Source organism: Myotis daubentonii, chromosome 2 (genome assembly GCF_963259705.1).
Source record: "Myotis daubentonii chromosome 2, mMyoDau2.1, whole genome shotgun sequence".
Lineage (NCBI taxonomy): Eukaryota > Metazoa > Chordata > Mammalia > Chiroptera > Vespertilionidae > Myotis > Myotis daubentonii.
In genome coordinates this window covers 51,156,910-51,176,057 of record NC_081841.1, presented here as the reverse complement: position 1 = coordinate 51,176,057, position 19,148 = coordinate 51,156,910, and the positions used below count along the sequence as shown (strand labels likewise).

The 19,148-nt window shown below is 41.6% G+C and overlaps 1 protein-coding gene and 1 long non-coding RNA gene across 5 annotated transcripts in view; both read right to left on the bottom strand.

The window, feature by feature from the left end:
- DIP2B (disco interacting protein 2 homolog B) overlaps positions 1–19,148 on the bottom strand; it is a 236,315-nt gene that overhangs the window by 190,902 nt on the left and 26,265 nt on the right. The window lies entirely within an intron of this gene.
- On the bottom strand, positions 514–6,015 carry LOC132227611 (uncharacterized). Its single transcript, XR_009451216.1, has 3 exons — positions 5,634–6,015; positions 2,871–5,366; positions 514–2,655 (listed from the first exon to the last, which is right to left on the bottom strand). It is a non-coding gene; the product is annotated as an uncharacterized LOC132227611 (long non-coding RNA).

The following is a 19,148-nucleotide window of genomic DNA, read 5'->3' as shown; positions in this document are numbered from 1 at the left end:
TCTTTATGGGCTGATGAAAATATTCTAAAATTAGACTGTAGTGATGTTTCCTCAACTCTGTAAATGCAGTAAATACCACTAAATTAAACTTTAAGTGTGAATTTTATGACATATAAATTATATCTCAATAATACTGTTACTAAAAAAAGAAATGTTTGATAAAGGTTCAAGTGCTTAATCCTAATGTGTAAATGAAAATAACAATACCTACCTTGCAGGATTTTTGTAGAAATAATATATGTAAAGCACTTAGTTCAGTGCCTGGCACAGAGCAGGTACTCAATAAATACCATCTATTATTAATATACTAGAGGCTTGGTGCACGAAATTAGTGCGGGGGGGGGGGGGGGGGTGGTCCTTCAGCCTGGCCTGCACCCACAATCTGGGACTGCTGGCTCCTAACCACTGGCCTGATGCCTGCCTGATCGCCCCTAACCACTCGTCTGCCTGCCTGATCTCCCCTAACCACTCGCCTGACTGCCTGCCTGATCGCCCCTAACCACTCGTCTGCCTGCCTGATCTCCCCTAACCACTCGCCTGACTGCCTGATCGCCCCTAACTGCTTGCCTGCCTGCCTGATTGCCCCTAACCGCCTCTGCATCGGCCCCTGCCACCACGGCTTCATCCAGAAGGACAACTGGAAGGTCATTCGGCTGTCCGGTCTAATTAGCATATTATACTTTTATTATTATAGATACATTACATAAATTGCTTTTGACTCAGCCTTAAATAAATGACACAATCTAGTCCTCAAAATACTTCATTTTGAAAACACTACTAATAAACCTTAAATTTGTAGCTAAATGGAATCTCTAGAAAAATAACAATTTGTCACTTGTTTTGAGATGTGCATAGGCAGCACCTGTCGCCAGCCTACAGCAGTGTTTACTAGCTGCAAAGAAGTTGGCCTGTGTGCTTGCTGCCTGCTGATTAACAGTCACCACAAGCACTGATTGACTAATCACTCCCTTCCCACTGAAGCAGCACTGTTTAGAATCTGGTTTGACCAGGCCTCTTCATTTCCTTCTATTTAAGACAAGTTTTCAATAAGGTAAGACAAGTCACAGAGAGATGGAAAAGCCTATTAGGTTATCCAGAGCATTCTTCTCAAGAACTCTGGAATATGGGAAACTTCTTTAGAGCTATTAATATATTAATGGTTATGAATGAATATGTTGGAGTGTAAATGTTTTTTCAGACTGGGTGTCTCTGATTAAACATTCATAGTTGGATTTGAGTAATTCAATTTCTCAATTCACTTGTGAATGTCATGGTCTCATGAAATAGATGAATAGAAAAAAGTTAGTGAAGAAACTGTCCAAATCTGCAGGAAACTTCAAGTCTCAACAAGCAAGCTGGCCCCCTGAGTACACTGTTATTAAATCTAAATTTAAAACCCAAGAGATCCCATGGAAATTTTAAAAACTTAATGTTACCCATTACACACAAAATATGGCCTAAAAAACAAAATTCATAGTTTCTAGACATCTCAATTTCCTTCACTAGGCAAAGAACTAACACAGAGCAAATGGTTGCTATTCAGCAGGGAGCGGGGGTGAAGGAGGAAAATGGAAGCCTAGATAACTTGCAAACTGAGCAGTCCCTAGAAAATCTAAATTGCCAATGACACTGAAGGGAAGTTTAAAAAAATTTTCAAGTCTGATACACGTTATCTTGAATATTAAATTTGGAGTAGGACTTTTCTTCGTTACGTAAGAAACTTAAATTTCTACATCTGAAAAAAAGTCATAAAATCCAAATCTTTAAAAATTATTCATAATGAACTTAAAAAAGCAATTCATAATGAAATGAACTTAAGAGCACACAGACATGAGCTAAATACATGGAAAAGAGACTATTATAATATGAAATTAAACAAGCCACCAATGTTCTATTAAACATAAAATTCAGAAACCACAGTCTTCCCCACTACCTCTCACCCATCCCCAAAATCACACTATTTTTTAATGGCCACCACTCTCCTCCCCGACTTCGTCAGTGGGAGGGAATCCCAAACCCGGAGCCATTGTCCTAAGGGTTTCTCTGCTCTGGAATACTGCTTTGCTGTTTCAAAGGTCATGCAGTTGCTTAATTACCATAAAATGTAAACTTTAACTCAGGGACATGAACAAGCTGCAACCTGCATTAAAGAAACCTGAACACATATTACTGCAATACTAAAGAACTATCTGTACATTTCCAGAACAAATCTTGTCACTTCTTTCCTTTTTGATCATTCTTTTAATAACTTTGCAGGCCCGCTTAAGAATTTCATTTATGAAGACACCCACAGATAATAACGAATAAATAAACTTGGATTCCCTGTAATACCACCCATGCACAGAGCTGGACCATAAGGTAGATTTTTGTTAAATAGCAGCTACCATATTTGGTCATATGCTTCAAACTGTTACAAACACAGAACATTTGCTCAATTCTAACTTCAGCTATTTACTAACTGAATTCATTTCCTACATGAGGTAGTTTCCTTTTCTTCTGAAGACTCAGTGTAGTATTTAGTCATAAATAAAATGGGTATTGTGTCAATAATGCTTAAACATTTGAGTAGCCAACTAGCAAACTGTAAGTTAGGGAACTCCATGCATGCTTACTTAGGTTTTAAATCTTAAATACCATCAACTATATAAAAGTACACTAGGTCAGTGGTCGGCAAACTGCAGCTTGCGAGCCACATGCGGCTCTTTGGCCCCTTGAGTGTGGCTCTTCCACAAAATACCAACTTCTGCCCATGGGCCACGAAGTTTCAATTGCACTGTACGTGCGCACCCGCACGTGGTATTTTGTGGAAGAGCCACACTCAAGGGGCCAAAGAGCCGCATGTGGCTCGCGAGCCGCAGTTTGCCGACCACTGCACTAGGTGCTAGTAGCCTCGTAATCGCCAAATTCTAAAGCTTTTTCCCAAGTAGTTTTACTAAGAACTGGTAAAAGCCCATTTTTTTCCTCTTATCTTTTGAATCCTGTCACTTCGTAAAGAACTTAAGAACTATTATTATTGTAACTGTACATTGTGATGTGTGAAAAAACACTCCTTTTGTGTCTTGCACTTTAAAATGCACATCAGCCCTGGCTGGTGTGGCTCAGTTAGAGCATTGTCCCATACTCCAAGAGGTGGTGGGTTCAATTCCTGGTCAGGGCATGTGCAGGAGGCAGCCAATTGATGATTCTATCTCATCAATGATGTTTCTATATCCTCTCTGAAATCAAAAAAAAAATATTTAAAAAACCAAAAACCTGTATCAAGTATCCGCATGTGTCAGGAACCATAAAAGCAGTTCATAATGTTAATTAGGCATGCCTGGTTCCTGGCTCTCATGCTCTGCCCAGTTGGGTATTTCACTTTGAGGATTCACCCCTAACCCAGCAAGTAACAGCAAACTATGTTCTAAGGCAACGGTTCTCAGCTTTCTGGCCCTTTAAATACAGTTCCTCATGTTGTGACCCCCAACTATAAAATTATTTTCATTGCTACTTCATAACTAATTTTGCTACTGTTATGAATAGTAATGTAAATAAATATCTGATATGCAGATGGTCTTAGGCGACCCCTGTGAAAGGGTCGTTCGACTGCCAAAGGGGTCGCGACCCACAGATTGAGAACCGCTATAAGGGGACTTGCTGCTAGGAATTTCATGTTTGTGAGATCTGACTCTAGTTTATGGCATGCCTGTACCGTATCCCTCTCCAGCCTCCTATCTACTCCAGTCCTTCCAGTTTGATGTCTAGCTAATTAAGCAGTTTTTCCTGCTTTGACCCTCCCAATTTATTTTCTGGTCTAACTCCCGGTCTCCCTATTCCCTTCATGGAAACTGTTTTTAAGTCTTTTTTTTTTTTTTTTTAATGATTTTAGAGAGAAAGGAAGGGAGAGGGGGAAAGGAAACTTCTTAAATAGCCTTCTTGATAACTGACCTCCAAAGTTGTTCTACCTACCCTTCTTGAATTATACTATCTTAGGAGGCAAAGACAGTGTGCTGGGTTTCATATCATTCTCTCCTCAGCAAACACATCAACCCTTTAGGACGTATGATGTAATGCAAAGAGCACTGGCCTAAAAACCAGAGAGGCACGGACAACTATGGCCTTGAGAAAACTTTTTAAACCTCTTGAACTTCAGTATCCTCAAAAATAAAATGGGAATTCTGTCGTCTAATTAGGGTTATTATAAGGATTACAGAAAATTCATGTAAAGAGCCAAGGGCAATGACTAACAGAAGATTTTTTAATAATCAAGACTTATTTTAATACAAAATGGGTGTTATAATAGAACTGAAATCTTATCATAAATGATAACAATATTAATTTAAAACTCTACTTTATAATTTCACAACTATCCAATTGTGCTAAAATTTTAAACTATAAACAAAGAAGTACCTGTCCTCAGGGGATTATTCAGATAAGGGTAAAAAAGCAAGTAAAAAGAAAATCACAATACAAGGAGGCAAAATCACAATACAATAGGGGTCAGAACAAGGTTAAAAACAAAAAAGCACAGCCTTGTATGCTGTGGCTCAGTTGGTTAGGTGTAGTTCTGTGCAACAGGGTGTTGCTGGTTCAATTCCCAGTCAAGGGCAATGTTTCTCTCTCTCCCTCTAAAAAATCAATAAACTATTATTAAAAATTAAAATAAAATCAGGTGCAAATTGAACATACCCAGAGAAGTGGGGGAGAGAGAAGGCACAATAGGGAGGATGGGAGAGAGGAGGTAAGAGAGTGGCAACAGCAAGTGCAGAGGACTCCTTTGAAATTTAAAGAATGGCAGCTGTCCACTGGCTGATTTGCACTAACTTTTCTCCTGTTCAAATAACCAGAGCTGCAAACTGACCTACTAACTCATGTTCCAGTATACTCACATAAGGTTCTTACATGTAAGATGTAAATGAAATAAATTTCGTCATAAGCTGATAATTATTAACCTGGGTATTGGGTACATAGTTAATACTACTCTCTCTACTCTTGTGAATGTTTTAGATAGTCCATAATAAAAATGGTATTTTTTTAGTATTTAGTTCATTTAGAAATCCATGGCAAAATAAATTATTAAACACTTAACTAGTCCCTAGTTCCCTTTGTTTTTCATAAAACATTAAAGATATAGCTTGTTTTCTGTTTTGGAACCTCAAATCACAGAAAGGATAGAATGAATTCTTAATCAGGAAACAATGCCTGTGTTACTTCTCTACTCTTAAAGAAGACAATTAATTCTAGGATCACCACATTGTCCTCCAAAGAAATCAAAGGAGCCTGGCTGGTGTTGCTCAGCGGTTGAGCATCGACCCATGAACAGGGAGGTCATGGGCACATGCCTGGGTAGTGGCCACGATCCCCAGTAGGAGGAGTGCAGGACAGAGCTAATCAATGATTCTTTTTTTTTTTTTTTAATATATTTTATTGGGCGCCCGGCTAGCTCAGTTGGTAGAGCATGAGACTCTTAAGATATATTTTATTGATTTTTACAGAGAGGAAAGGAGAGAGATAGAGAGTTAGAAACATCGATCAGCTGCCTCCTGCACACCTCCTACTGGGGATGTGCCCGCAACCCAGGTACATGCCCTTGACCGGAATTGAACCTGGGACCTTTCAGTCCGCAGGCCGATGCTCTATCCACTGAGCCAAACCGGTTTCATGATTCTCTCACATCATTTATGTTTCTATCTCTCTCCCTCTCCTTTCCTCTCTCCGAAAATAAAAATTAAATAAATAAAAGAAGTCAAAGGAGGGTTTAGCACAGGCTATATTCCTGGAGGCAGATTATTTTTTAGAAAAGGAAAACTTGAAAAAATAGTGCAAAGAGTAAGTATGTTTTAATCTCTCTTTTTTTAAGTGCACGTGGGCTGGAAAAGGAACTCTTGATGCCTATTGCCAAATGTTGACTGAAAAAGCTACCTGCAGAGTACAAAAGCTTAGACAACAGGAGAGGCAACTTCAAACCCAGATATGATTTTGACTTCAAAAAGAAGAAAAGTGGGATAAACCGGTTTTTAAATATATAAAAATTTAACCCTTGCCGAAACCGGTTTGGCTCAGTAGATAGAGCGTCGGACTGCGGACTGAAAGGTCCCAGGTTCGATTCCGGTCAAGGGCATGTACCTGGGTTGCGGGCATATCCCCAGTAGGAGATGTGCAGGAGGCAGCTGATCGATGTTTCTCTCTCATCGATGTTTCTAACTCTCTATCTCTCTCCCTTCCTCTCTGTAAAAAATCAATAAAATATATTAAAAAAAAAAAAAATTTAACCCTTTGAATCACTAACATCTTTTTTACTCTAGCTTTCTTAAAAATTCTGTTTTCTCGGTCGGTGAGGCTCAGTTGGTTGAGCCTCATCCCATGCACCAGGAAGTCACCGGTTCAATTCCCCATCAGGGCACATGTCCCAGTTGTGGGCTCGATCCCCAGCTGGGATCCTAGAGGAGGCGGCCAGTCCATGTTTCTCTCTCATCAATGTCTCTCTCTCTCTCTCCCCCTCTCTCTCCCTCTCTCTGAAATCAATAAAAACATATTAAAAATTTTTTTAAATTGTTTTCTCAAAAGCATATGTAAATTCAGTTTTCCTTACAAACAAATATCTTTAATCTTATGTTTTATCTTTTACTTCTTAGTAATAGTAAACATTTACTGAGCTCTATGAGTCAGACATTTACCATCAATTATCTTTTTTAAAAATTGATTTTAGAGAGACAGAGGAAAGGAGAGAAACATCGATTTGCTGTTACATTTATTTACACATTCATTGGTTGCTCTAGTACAGGGGTGGGCAAACTTTTTGACTCGAGGGCCACAATGGGTTCTTAAACTGGACCGGAGGGCCGGAACAAAATCATGGATGGAGTGTTTGTGTGAACTAATATAAATTCAAAGTAAACACCATTACATAAAAGGGTACGGTCTTTTTTTTTTTTAGTTTTATTCATTTCAGACGGGCCAGATCCGGCCCGCGGGCCGTAGTTTGCCCATGGCTGCTCTAGTATGTGCTCCAAGAGGGGACTGAATCCACAACCTTGGCATATGAGATGACTCTGTAACCAGCTGAGCTACATGGCCTGGGCCTACCATCAATTATCGCATTTAATCCTCACAAAATCCTTATGAGGTGGGTTCACTATTATACACATTTCAATGAGAAGGAAACTAAAGCTTAAGAAGACTGAATAACATAACTAAACTGTCAAATTGCCAAACAGAAAAGCTAGAATCCCAACTTACTGCAGAGCCTGAGTTCATAACCACTAAATGATACTTTGTCTTTTTGCCCTTAGTACCTATCTCTTTAATTTTTGGCTTGCAGCTCTTATTTTATTCTAACTCTGATGAAAAATAAAGTCAACTTTTACTTGTTTAAATAATCACTACTTTTTATAAAAGATATATTTTTATTGATTTCAGAGAGGAAGGGAGAGGGAGAGAGAAATAGAAACATCAATGATGAGAGAGAATACCATAACTGATTAGCTGCCTCTTGCACACCCTACACTGGGAATCGAGCCTGCAACCCAGGCATGTGCCCTAACCAGGAATTGAACCATGATCTGATTTGTAGGTTGACACTCAACCACTGAGACACACCAGCCGGGCATAATCACTACATTTTAAATGGAAAGATTAAAACATATCAAGATCCTAAGCCACTCTTATGCAATTTAAACATTAACTTCCTATCTAATAATAGACAAACATGGTAATTGACTGTACTTTCGCTACACCTCCCATTGGCTAATCAGCATGATATGCAAATTAACCACCAACAAAGATGGCAGCTAATTTGCATACTGCAGGCAGGGCGGGTCAGCGCCATCCCGCCTGCCCTGCCGCCATCTGGGCTTGCTATCTGTGACCCGAGGCAACGGGCATCCCATGTGCAACCCGACCCGGGGTGGCTGGGCGGGGCAGCAGCAATCCGCCGGCCTGCCCAGGCGTCCCGTGTGCGACCCGACCCAGGGTGGCATGGCGGAGCAGCAGCGATCCGCCAGCCAACCCAGGTGTCCCATGTGCAACCCAATCCGGGGCAGTGGGGCAGGACAGCGTGGCTCCTCTGTCACCCCAGCTTCCTCATCACAGCTCCCTTGGGGGCCTAAGCCTTTAGTTGGACATCCCCCAAGGGCTCCCTGGCTGCCAGAGGATGTCTGACTGCAAGCTTAGGCCTGATCCCCCGGGGAGTGGGCCTAAGTCGACAGGTGGACATCCCCCAAGGGGTCCTGGACTGCAAATGGGCGCAGACCGGGCTGAGGACCCCCCCCCCCAAGTGCACAAATTTTTGTGCACCGGGTCTCTAGTGTATGTATAATACTTTGTATAAAACATGACTCTTCTAACCCAATATCACCAGGGATTGAACTTTTAGTAGTCTCCAAGGTTTAGGGATAAATTTCACTGATCCATCCACATGCTCAGCTGTTTTTCCCTTTGCAACCAAAGGCCCATATTACTTGTAAGACAGCCAGTACCACTAGGAAGGTAAATGATGGCCATGACGCTGGTCAAAGCTAACAACAACAGAACTTCTAATTTTAGTATCCTCTTATACATTGTCCTCCAAGTAAGTGGCCTCTAGCTAGGTATGATGTGTATACACTTTACCAAAATAACTTTGTCACTTTTTAACAGTTTACTGTGTGATCAAGAGACACCATTAAGAGAGTAAAAGTCAAGCCAGAGAGAGAAGTATCTACAGTGCATACAACTAAAGGACTTATATCCAGGATATATAAAGAATGCCTACAAATCAATTTTTAAGAGACATACACAATTTAAACACACTTGAACAAGTACTTCACAAGAGGATACCCAAAAGGCCAATAAACATATAAAAAGGTGCTCAATATCATTAGACATCAAGGAAGTGCAAGTTAATAGCACTAGGAAACACTACTACTACTTATTTACTAAAATGGTTAAAAGTAAGAAAACTAAGAATACTAAGTGTTGATAAGTATAGGAGCAAATGGAATTCTCATTCATTGTTGATGGGAGTGAAATTGGTATATACACTTTGAAAAATTATTTGGTAATCTCTATTAAAGCCGGGCATACACATACCTATGGACAAGCAATTCCACTAATCGATACATGTCCAACACATGAGCATCAAAAGACATATATAAGAACATTCATAAAAGCCAAAAAACAAATCAAATGTCCATGAACAGCACAATGAATAATAAATTGTGGTATAGTCATATAATTAAACTAGAGGCCCAGTGCATGAAATTCTTGCACTGGTAGGGTACCTAGTGGCTGCCAGCTGCCGGCTGGGGCCTCCCTCCCTATCCCCAGCCAGCCCCACCCCCTTGTTGAACTCCCAGTCGAGGGGACAATTTGCATACTACACTTTTATTATATAGGATACCGTACAGAACAAAAAAGAATTAGCTACTGCTATAAGTAACAACATGGATGGAACTCAAAGGTATAATACTGAACAGAAGACAGACAGACACAGAAGAGAACATACATGACTCCATTTATATATAATTCAAAAACAGGAAACCAATCAATGATGACAGAAGTTAGAGTAGTGGTTAACTTCAGGGCAGTAATAACTGGAAAGGGGCACAAGTTGTAGATGCTGTTAATTAATATTCTCTTTGTTCATCTGGAAGTTTCATGAGTGTTTCCCTTTGCAGAAGTTCACTACAGATTCATTAAGCTACATGTTTATTATTATGAACTCTTTTGTAAGTTATAGTTCAATTAAAAGTTTACTTTAACAGAGTTCACTGTAGAAAAGTTGGAAGCTACCTACAATTCCAACAGTAGGAGATTATTCAAGTATAGTATATCTAAAGGAATATTATTCGGTCACGTTTTTAAAGAATAACAAAGTAGGAAGTGTTCTAAATAGTTTTTTAAGTTGATATAACTGAATTTATGGTATTACATCAATTTTTCTAAAAAGATAGAAAAGTGACTGAAAGGAAATTTACTTAAATAGAATTTGTGTTTATATTTGGGTGTGGGGCTTCAGGAAATTAATTCATTTTCTTTTCTTTTTCAGTTTCCTTTTTCCCCTCATTAAGCATATGTAGTTTTTATAATGAGGTGAAAGCTATTTTAAAACATTAACAATTTGCCACAGACATTCAGATTATCTTAACCTTAATGAGTTTACCCATGAAATCTATCTTGGTAGAGAATCTGTAGCACTGAAACTACTGAATGAGAACCAACAATACAAGAAACAACCAGAAAGTAGTTTGGGTTATGTTTCATTTTCTTTGTATGGCCAAGGTAAGAAATGATGTAATCATGAGTCTGATTAAAGCTTTGTAATTGTTCTAGCACCTGTTCAACTTTGCTGATGAACAACACACATATGACATACTAAAATTCAGACAGGATTTAACAAGTGAGGTATATCAAACACAGGCCCTGTTATTGTCAAGGTTTCTAGGTGTGGTTGCAGTTCAATTATAATAAGATCATTTACATCTCTCTGAGTCAGTCACCCACTCTCCTGTCTGTGTCTCTCCTTCCACATCAGACGTGGGCAGGAACATAACACACTATACATAGCACAGATCTGAGCAAAACTGAGTACATTTTAGGGAAGTGATAACTCAGGAATATCACATCTTTTCCTTTTATGATGGAAAATGAAAAGAGGAAAAACTAGTACCAAAATACGCATCTACAAAGGTTAAAAAACTTAGTTTTTGAACATGTTTATGAATTCCAAGATAACTACAGCCTTTACTATTCTATTTATAAGATTTTCTAGCTTCGATCCCTAGAAAGGGGCATGCAGGAGGCGGCTGATCAATGATTCTCTCTCATCATTGATGTTTCTCTCTCTCTCCCCCTCTCCCTTCCTCTCTGAAATCAATAAAAATACATGTACCAAAACATATGTCACCAATCAACTATTTCCACCATAACTTGGATATTCCGTCTGGTTAGGTCCCTGTCAACTTAGCATTCTTTCTTTAAATGTACCATTAGGAATACAAATAAGTAGAGATATGTGCACTGCCCTGGAATCAAACCGTGACCTTTTGGGGCATGGGAAAATGCTCAACCAACTGAGCCACACCGACCAGAATTAAATGGTACTGTTTCTTGCCAAAACCGGTTTGGCTCAGTGGATAGAGCGTCGGCCTGCAGACTGAAAGGTCCCAGGTTCGATTCCGGTCAAGGGCATGTACCTGGGTTGCGGGCACATCCCCAGTGGGGGATGTGCAGGAGGCGGCTGATCGATGTTTCTCTCTCATCGATGTTTCTGACTCTCTATCTCTCTCCCTTCCTCTCTGTAAAAAAATCAATAAAATATATTAAAAATAAAATAAAATAAAATAAATGGTACTGTTTCTAAAATATTCCTTTTTAGAAATATTTCTCAAGTTATCCATAGATTCTGTTTTCTTTGACTTCAAGGTCCTACATAGAACAGGTTACAGAAATATAATAAAAAGTATCATGTGGGTTAAATGCTAAGGTTTATCTAGTCTTGAACTCTACAGGTCTATATTATGTCTGTTTCCCAGTAAATTTGCTGCAATGTTATTTAAAAAAAAAAAAAATTTCCTAGCTTGCCCAAATTGTGTGTGCATATGTGTATCTGTGTGCAAGTTACTTTCCCACACTACAGGTTAGAGAATATAAGGAATTAGATTCCAGAAAGTCCCAAACCTAAAAAGGTCAAGCAGCCTGCAATTACACCCCCCCCCCCCCTCAAGTTTACAGAATTCTAGCAGAAATCTAGTCCAAAATTTAAGGGAACATGAAATGCTACAGTAACTCACAAAAGAAGATTAATGTTTTCTTTTCTTATTTCTCTGTCTGCCTGTCTTGGCTCTCCAAACAGAAGTCGCTTATGACCATGGATTAAAAAAAATTCCTCTCCAACTGAAGTATAGCAGTTTAGTTCTCATACTATAGTGACCCAAGTTTCAAACTAGATTATAGCTATTACTAACACTCCAAGCACTTTTAGGGGTTTTGATTCTGACTGAAACCAAGGATATGGTTTACTTTCACATACTACCTTGTCTTTTGGGGGTTTTTGTCCTTTTTTTTTACTTTTTTGTCTTAAAGATAGTAACCAAAATGTTGAATACAATATTTTGCGTCATTTTGTCCCCATTTTTCCTCCAGAATCTATAAAAATTGTGAGTATTTTGTTTGGTGAACTATGAAAAGGAAATGATATAGGAAATTAAGTGCTCACATTTTAGGAGTTAATATGAACATTAAATGGGTTGTTGTATCAAACCCAATTTTTACTTCCTAATCTCTTGAGCCATACATAAGTCTAGGCTATTATCAAGAAACCTTCTACATCCACCCCAACTCTGAAACTTGACTTTCCTGAAATAAGACTGGCATCACAGCCAAGTTTTTCTCAAGTCTGTACAGTACATGTTGCTGCAAAGAGATGGTGCAAGTGAGGAGGATCTCTGGGATCTCTCCAAAACCTGGGGTTTAGGTTCTTTCATAAACCCAGTGAGGAAAACTGCTTACTGTTCCTCATGTTCAAACAAGTTCCATTATCCAAACTTAATTACCATGGTGATCATCAGAAAATGTCTAACCAACTCCCATAATATCTATCCTATATAATAAAGAGGTAATATGCAAATTGACCATCACATCCTCACACAAGATGGCCACCCCCATGCGGGCACAAGATGGCCGGCAGGGGAGGGCAGTTGTGGGTGATCAGACCGGCAGGGAAGGGCAGTTGGGGGGGACCAGGTCAGCAGGGAAGGGCAGTTGGGGGAACCAGGCCAGCAGGAGAGGGCAGTTGGGGCGACTGGGCCAGCAGGGGAGCAGTTAGGCATCGATCAGGCTGGTAGGGGAGTGGTTAGGGGCAATCAGGCAGGCAGACAGGCGAGCGGTTGGGAGCCAGCAGTCCCGGATTGTGAGAGGGATGTCCCCCAAGGAGTCCCAGATTGGAGAGGGTGCAGGCTGGGCTAAGGGACACCCCCCCCCCCCCCGCCCCGAATGCACAAATTTCGTACGCCAGGCCTCTAGTATATATATATATAAAAAGGCAGCTACCATAATGGCCATAATGACCTTACAACCAGTCACTATGAGGCCCACTGTGGCCAGCAAATCAGCTCAATCAGGGGGTGCGGCCAACCTTGTGGCCCCTCCCCCCTGCCGGCCTGCCCCTGATTGGACTCTCCCACCCCAATCAAGAGTGGGGCCTACTGGCCAAACACCCCCTCCAGCCAGCTGCACCCCCAATCAGCCTGCCCCACCACAATAGGCCCGCAGCCCCTCCCCTTGGCGCTGGCCCCTGACCGCACTCCCCAACTCCAATAGGGGGCGGGGCTGGGCAACCAACCTCCTGCAGCCCCTCCCCGTGGTCACCCCACCCCTGATCACACCCCCCACCCCAATAGGGGGCAAGGCTGGCCAGCCAAACTCCTGCAGCCCCTACCCCTGGCCGGCCATGTCCCCGATGGGCCCCCACCACCTTGATTGGCCCACAGACCCTCCCCATGGCCAGCCCCACCCCTGAGCGCCACCCCACCTCAATAGGGGGCGGGGCTGGCCAGCCAACCTCCTGAAGCCCCTCCCCCCATATGGCCACACCCCTGATAGGCCCCCACCATCCTGAGTGGCCCGCAGCCCCTCCCCCCAGCCGGCCCCAACCCTGATCGCTCCCCCACCCCGATCAGGGGCAGGGCCGGACAGCCAACCATCCATGGCCCCTCCCCCAGGTTGCTGGCCCCCAATCAGCACACCCACCCACCCCATTTAGGGGTGGGGCCTACTGGCCCACCACCCACAGCCCCTCCCCATGGCCGGCCCGCCATCTCCTCCTCCCAATAGGCCCAGTCTCAATCCACCCCGATTGGGGCCAGGCCGGCCAGACCCCACCCATGCACGAATTCGTGCACTGGGCCTCTAGTGTTTAAATAAATATATCACCACATTTTATACCTCAGAAAACACTTGATGATGCCTGCCTTAGAAAAAGAACTCCAGAGGTCTATGAGTGATGTTTATAGAAGAGGGTGCATCTTAAAATGAAGGTCAAAGAAAACTGTTTCACAAAATGTAGAGGTATTTAAAATACACTTCTCCTTATGTCTGCGGCCAAGTTTGTTTTTGTTTTTTGTTTTTTAATATATTTCTTTATTGATTTCAGAGAGGAAGGGAGAGGGAGAGAGAAATAGAAACATCAGTGATGAGAGAGAATCACTGATCGGCTGCCTCCTGCACACCCCCTACTGGGGATCGAGCACACAACCTGGGCATGTGCCGTTGGCCGAAATCGAACCTGGAACCCTTCAGTCCACAGGCCGACATTCTATCCACTGAGCCAAACCAGCTAGGGTTGCAGCCAAGTTTATCAACTCATATTATCAATCAATCAATCAATCAAAGTTGAGCACAAATTTCCTGGCTCTGTGATCAGTTGCTTTGAATTCCTCTATTTGCTCAATCACTTTCAGTTCTGAGTCAGTGAGAAATAAAAAAACTGTTGCCCTGGTGAGGTAGCTCAGTTGGTTAGTGTCATCCCAATATGCCAAGGCTGTGGGTTTGATCCCCCCTGTCAGGGGACATACAAGAACCAACCAATGAATGCATAGATGGATGGAATAACAAATCAATATCTCTTTCTTTCTCTTCTTCCTACCCTCCTTTCTTCTCTGTCTCTCAAATCAATTTTTAAAAAATCATTATCAAAAGCATAGCATACCTGAGTCTGAAAAAAACCTTAGCACTAAAAAACAAAACAAAACCCTAAAACTTTGCAATCCAAAAGCCAATCTTATATAAAAAAGTGTAATATGCAAATCGACCAAACAGTCAAACAGCAGAACAGCCATCCAGACAACCATCCGGGACCAGGCTATGACACCCACTGGTGCCAGGCCAGCCAAGGCAGGTGCAATGTGATTGGTTGGGGGCCCAGCCATCGCCCCATGATCACCCCACAGAGGGAGGCCCAGGCCACCGACCAGTGGGCTACACCGAGTGGGTGGGGCCTCCCTCTGCGAGGGAAGCCCAGATCCCAGGTGCCGGCGGCCGGAGGGAAGCCCAGGTCCTGGAGGGAAGCTGGTGCCAGCAGCCGGGGGAAGGAGGCCTACTCTTGTACGAATTTCATGCATAGGGTCCCTAGTTAACCTATAAGTCTCTTATATCTTTTCAATGCTTTAAAAATATCCTTTCTCCTTAGAAAGTAAACGTTTTGCCTGGCTCAGTTGGTTGCAGCATCATCCCATACACCAAAAGATTGCAGGTTTGATTCCCAGTCAGGGCACATACCTTGGTTGTGCGTCCAATCTCCAATCAGGGTGAGCATGGGGGGCGTGTGATTGAAGTTTCTCTCTCCCATTGATGTTTTTCTCTCCCTCTTCCTCTTTCTCTAAAATCAGTGAGCATATCCTCCAGTGAGGATTTTTCAAAAAAGAAAATAAAGTAGAAGTATTTGATGGGTTTCCTTTATTCTACACAATGCTGACAAAGGAAATTTGATGACTAAAGAGCAGATGAAAAGGAAAATAACAAAAAAGAATTTTTAAAAGTTACACACTTGACAGAAACATCATAACTCAAGCCTGGGAGTACTTACAAATAGACTTACTAGTATTTAATATAGGTGGCATTATGCTTTCAAAACCCATAATTAACACATGAAAGTTGCACTACCTTTTCCATATTTATTAATGCAAATTTCTCTTTTAACCCTTACCATTTTCCATATTCCCTAAAGAAAAATGTGTATATGTTAATTTTTTAAAATTCCAGAACATAAAACCAAGGGCATTTAAGGAACTATGAAAAATACAAAATCCTATATAATAAAAGTCTAATATGCAAATTGTCTCCTCAGGCAGTTGTTCAAACAAGAGTTCGACCGCTCGCTATGACATGCACTGACCACCAGGGGGCGGCACGAAACATGGCAGGTGTTGGCGATGCGGTGCTGGCAGTGGGTGTTCAGGTGCCAGGTGCCTGCGAGGAGCCTGCCCTGCACCCACGTGGCCTCTTCCAGGTGAGCCAGGCCACAGCCACTGGGACTGCAGGGGCTGGTCGGGCTCCCCGTGGGTTCACGCAAGAGTCAGTCTGCGAGGCCAGCCAGGAGAGAGCGTGCTGCCCACCCAGCTTCCGTCCGATGCCGGCAGGTGGCCCAGAGGCCCATGCTGCACCACAGACCACAGCATCCGGCTGCGCTCACTGCATCATCGCATGGGGACTCGGGTGCCGTGACTCAGGCAGAGTGGGGCACGTGGGGGCTTAGGGGCCCAGGTGCTGCCCAGGGCCCAGAGGTGAGCTGGGACCTGCCCTTCTATGCTAGACGCTCACACTTCTGTCGCCAGCCAGGCCTAGGGACCACACCCATGCACGAATTTCATGCACCAGACCTCTAGTCAGTCTATAAAAAATTTTAATCATTCACAACTTCCTATCCAGTGATTTTGCTCTTTTCATTCTAGACTTTTATATACTCATTTGAAAATCCATGATGAAAAGTATTCATATATATTTAAAAACAGAAGACATACATACGAATGTTCAGGTGTGCTGGGAAGCTTGCCTGAGCGATTCCTGGTCTCCTCTTCTTCCTCCCAGGCACATATTACCTTTGCCTTTCCCTCTCCAAAGGCGATTCTTCTGCCTCTGTAACTTGTTCCCTGAGCCTACATAGCCCAGCTGGCTCATTTCTACTATCTCTGTAACTTTCTAAATAAACTTTCTCTTATAATTTGAAAAACAAAAAAACAAGCCTCACCCCAAAAAAGAATGTTCATAACAGTGATATTTACAATAGCAAAAAACTGGAAACAACTAAAATACCTGTCAACTGTTGACTGGACTAATAAACTGAGGTGAATTCATGCAATGGAATGCTAGAGCAGCAGAGGAAAATAAACTACAGTACAATAACTTGCATCAGTGAGAATGAATCTCATAAACAATGCTGAGGAAAGAAAAAGCAAGTCAGGAAAAAATGTGAAAATTAATAAATAGACACCGCATTTTAAATGGGATGGGAAAGCTATAAGAGAGAACTCCCATAGATGCGTCGACGCACACTACTGAGCCTCAGGAAGACACACATCTTGCATTTCTGACGGGAAGTAAAACTGCATGGCTACCTCAGCAGAAGAAAGAAGATTCCTCCTAGCCCAATAATAGTTCAGCCAACGAAGTCACTATACTCTGAACTTTCAGTTTCCTCCAATGGATCCTTCATTTACAGCAGCTCCTCTTAAGTACATAAAAGACTGTTCCTCTGGACTTGCACATGAATGGGCATTAGACCACATGTTCCAAACTGCAATTCTTTGTTGTTCCTAAATAAATCCATTTTGCTAGAGAAATAGGCTGATTATCTGTTTAAGGTCAACAAATACACATAGCAGGATTCTACTCTTAAAGTTCAGAAACTTGCAAAGCTAAATATTTTGTTAGGGATATATACAAACTGTATAAAGCAAAATTAGGGAGTGACAAAAGTTACATTTGAGGGTGAGTTGAAAGTAATGAGTCCATAGGGCCTGCAGAGGTATTTATGATTTTAGTTCTTAAACTAGATATTGGACAATCTATTACCCTTTCTTAAACTGTACATACATGTAATACAGTTGACCCTTGAACAACACAGGTGTTAGGGACAACAACCTCTGCACAGCTAAACATACCCATATAAATTTGACTTTCCCAAAACTTAAATTGTCCTTTGGTATCAGTGGATGATTGGTTTCAGGACACCCACAAATACCAAAGTCCAAGGATGCTCAAGTCCCCTCTATAAGATAGAGGAGATAAGTGCATACAGTAGTCCCTCGCATCCACAGACTCCCAATGGCAAATCAAAAACAAAGCGCATTAATAGAAAAAAAATCCATGTATAGCCTAGCTGGTGTGGCTCACTTGGTTGAGTGTTATCCCATGCACCAAGAGGTCACCGGTTCAATTCCCAGCCAGGGCACATGCCAGGCTTGTGAGCTTGATCCCCAGTAGGGGGTATGCAAGAGGCAGCCAATCAATGTTTCTCTCTCAGTGATGTTCCTATCTCTCTCTCCTTCTGTTCCCTCTCTAAAATCAATAAAAACATTTTTTTTTAAGTAGAGCTGTATCTTAGTTTAAAAAATAAAATAAAAATCCATGTATAAGTGGACCTGCACAATTCAAACCCATGTTGTTTAAGGACCGATTATATATAACTCTTTTGTATGTAATACTCCATAATAAAAATTTAAATACCTAGTAAGTCCAATGCAACTTCAAAAGAAAACCATGCCAATTATCTCTACTAATCAACACAGTTACTCACATAAACCATGAACAACCATGAACTACATGACATTGGAGGAAACCCAACAGATCAGAAAGAAATGGACAAGATGGACCACTGGAAGAAATAGCCCCAAAAGAAATACATTAATCCTCATTTACCATCATGGATGGTTTCTTGGAAACTGTGACTTTAAGCAAAATGACACATAACAAAACCAATTTTACCATAGGCTACTTGATATAAACAAGAGTTCAATTTCTATGGCATCTTCTGATCACAACAACATCACCAAAATTCTAAATAAAGACTCAAAAGCCTTCTAATATTAAAGTGAAATAAAGATGAGCTATCTATACATTTAGAAAGATATAAGAGAGCAATTTTCCAACCCACTTATTCCAGTTCAGGATCGCATATGGTCAGAGTCTATTCTGGTGGCTCAGGGCACAAAGTGGGACCCAACCCTGGACAGGAGGCCCTCCAATCACAGGGTACATCACACACCCCACCCCCACACTCATTCAAACTTGGACATTTAAACAATTCACCTAACTGTGCACATCTTTGGGATGTGGGAGGAAACTGAAGTACCTGGAGAGAACCCATGCAGACATAAGAAGAACATGCAAACTCCTCATACAGTGGCCCCAGCTGGAAATCAACTTTTATTCTCAATGTTATAACAAAACAACATTGAACAAAATGATATTATTCAAGATCCTGCTATATAAGATACCTCAAGAATTAGAAGATAACTTTTAAAAATTCTAGTTAGCATGCTCAGAGATTCAAGAGGTTATCATGTCCATAAAAATCAGAATGAACTGCTGTTAAAGTAAATTTTAAAGAGAGAGAGAGAGCGAGCGAGCAAACACAAAAGAGATGAAAACCATGCCATGTGGAAGGGAAGAAATAATAAAACAAAATCCCCCTG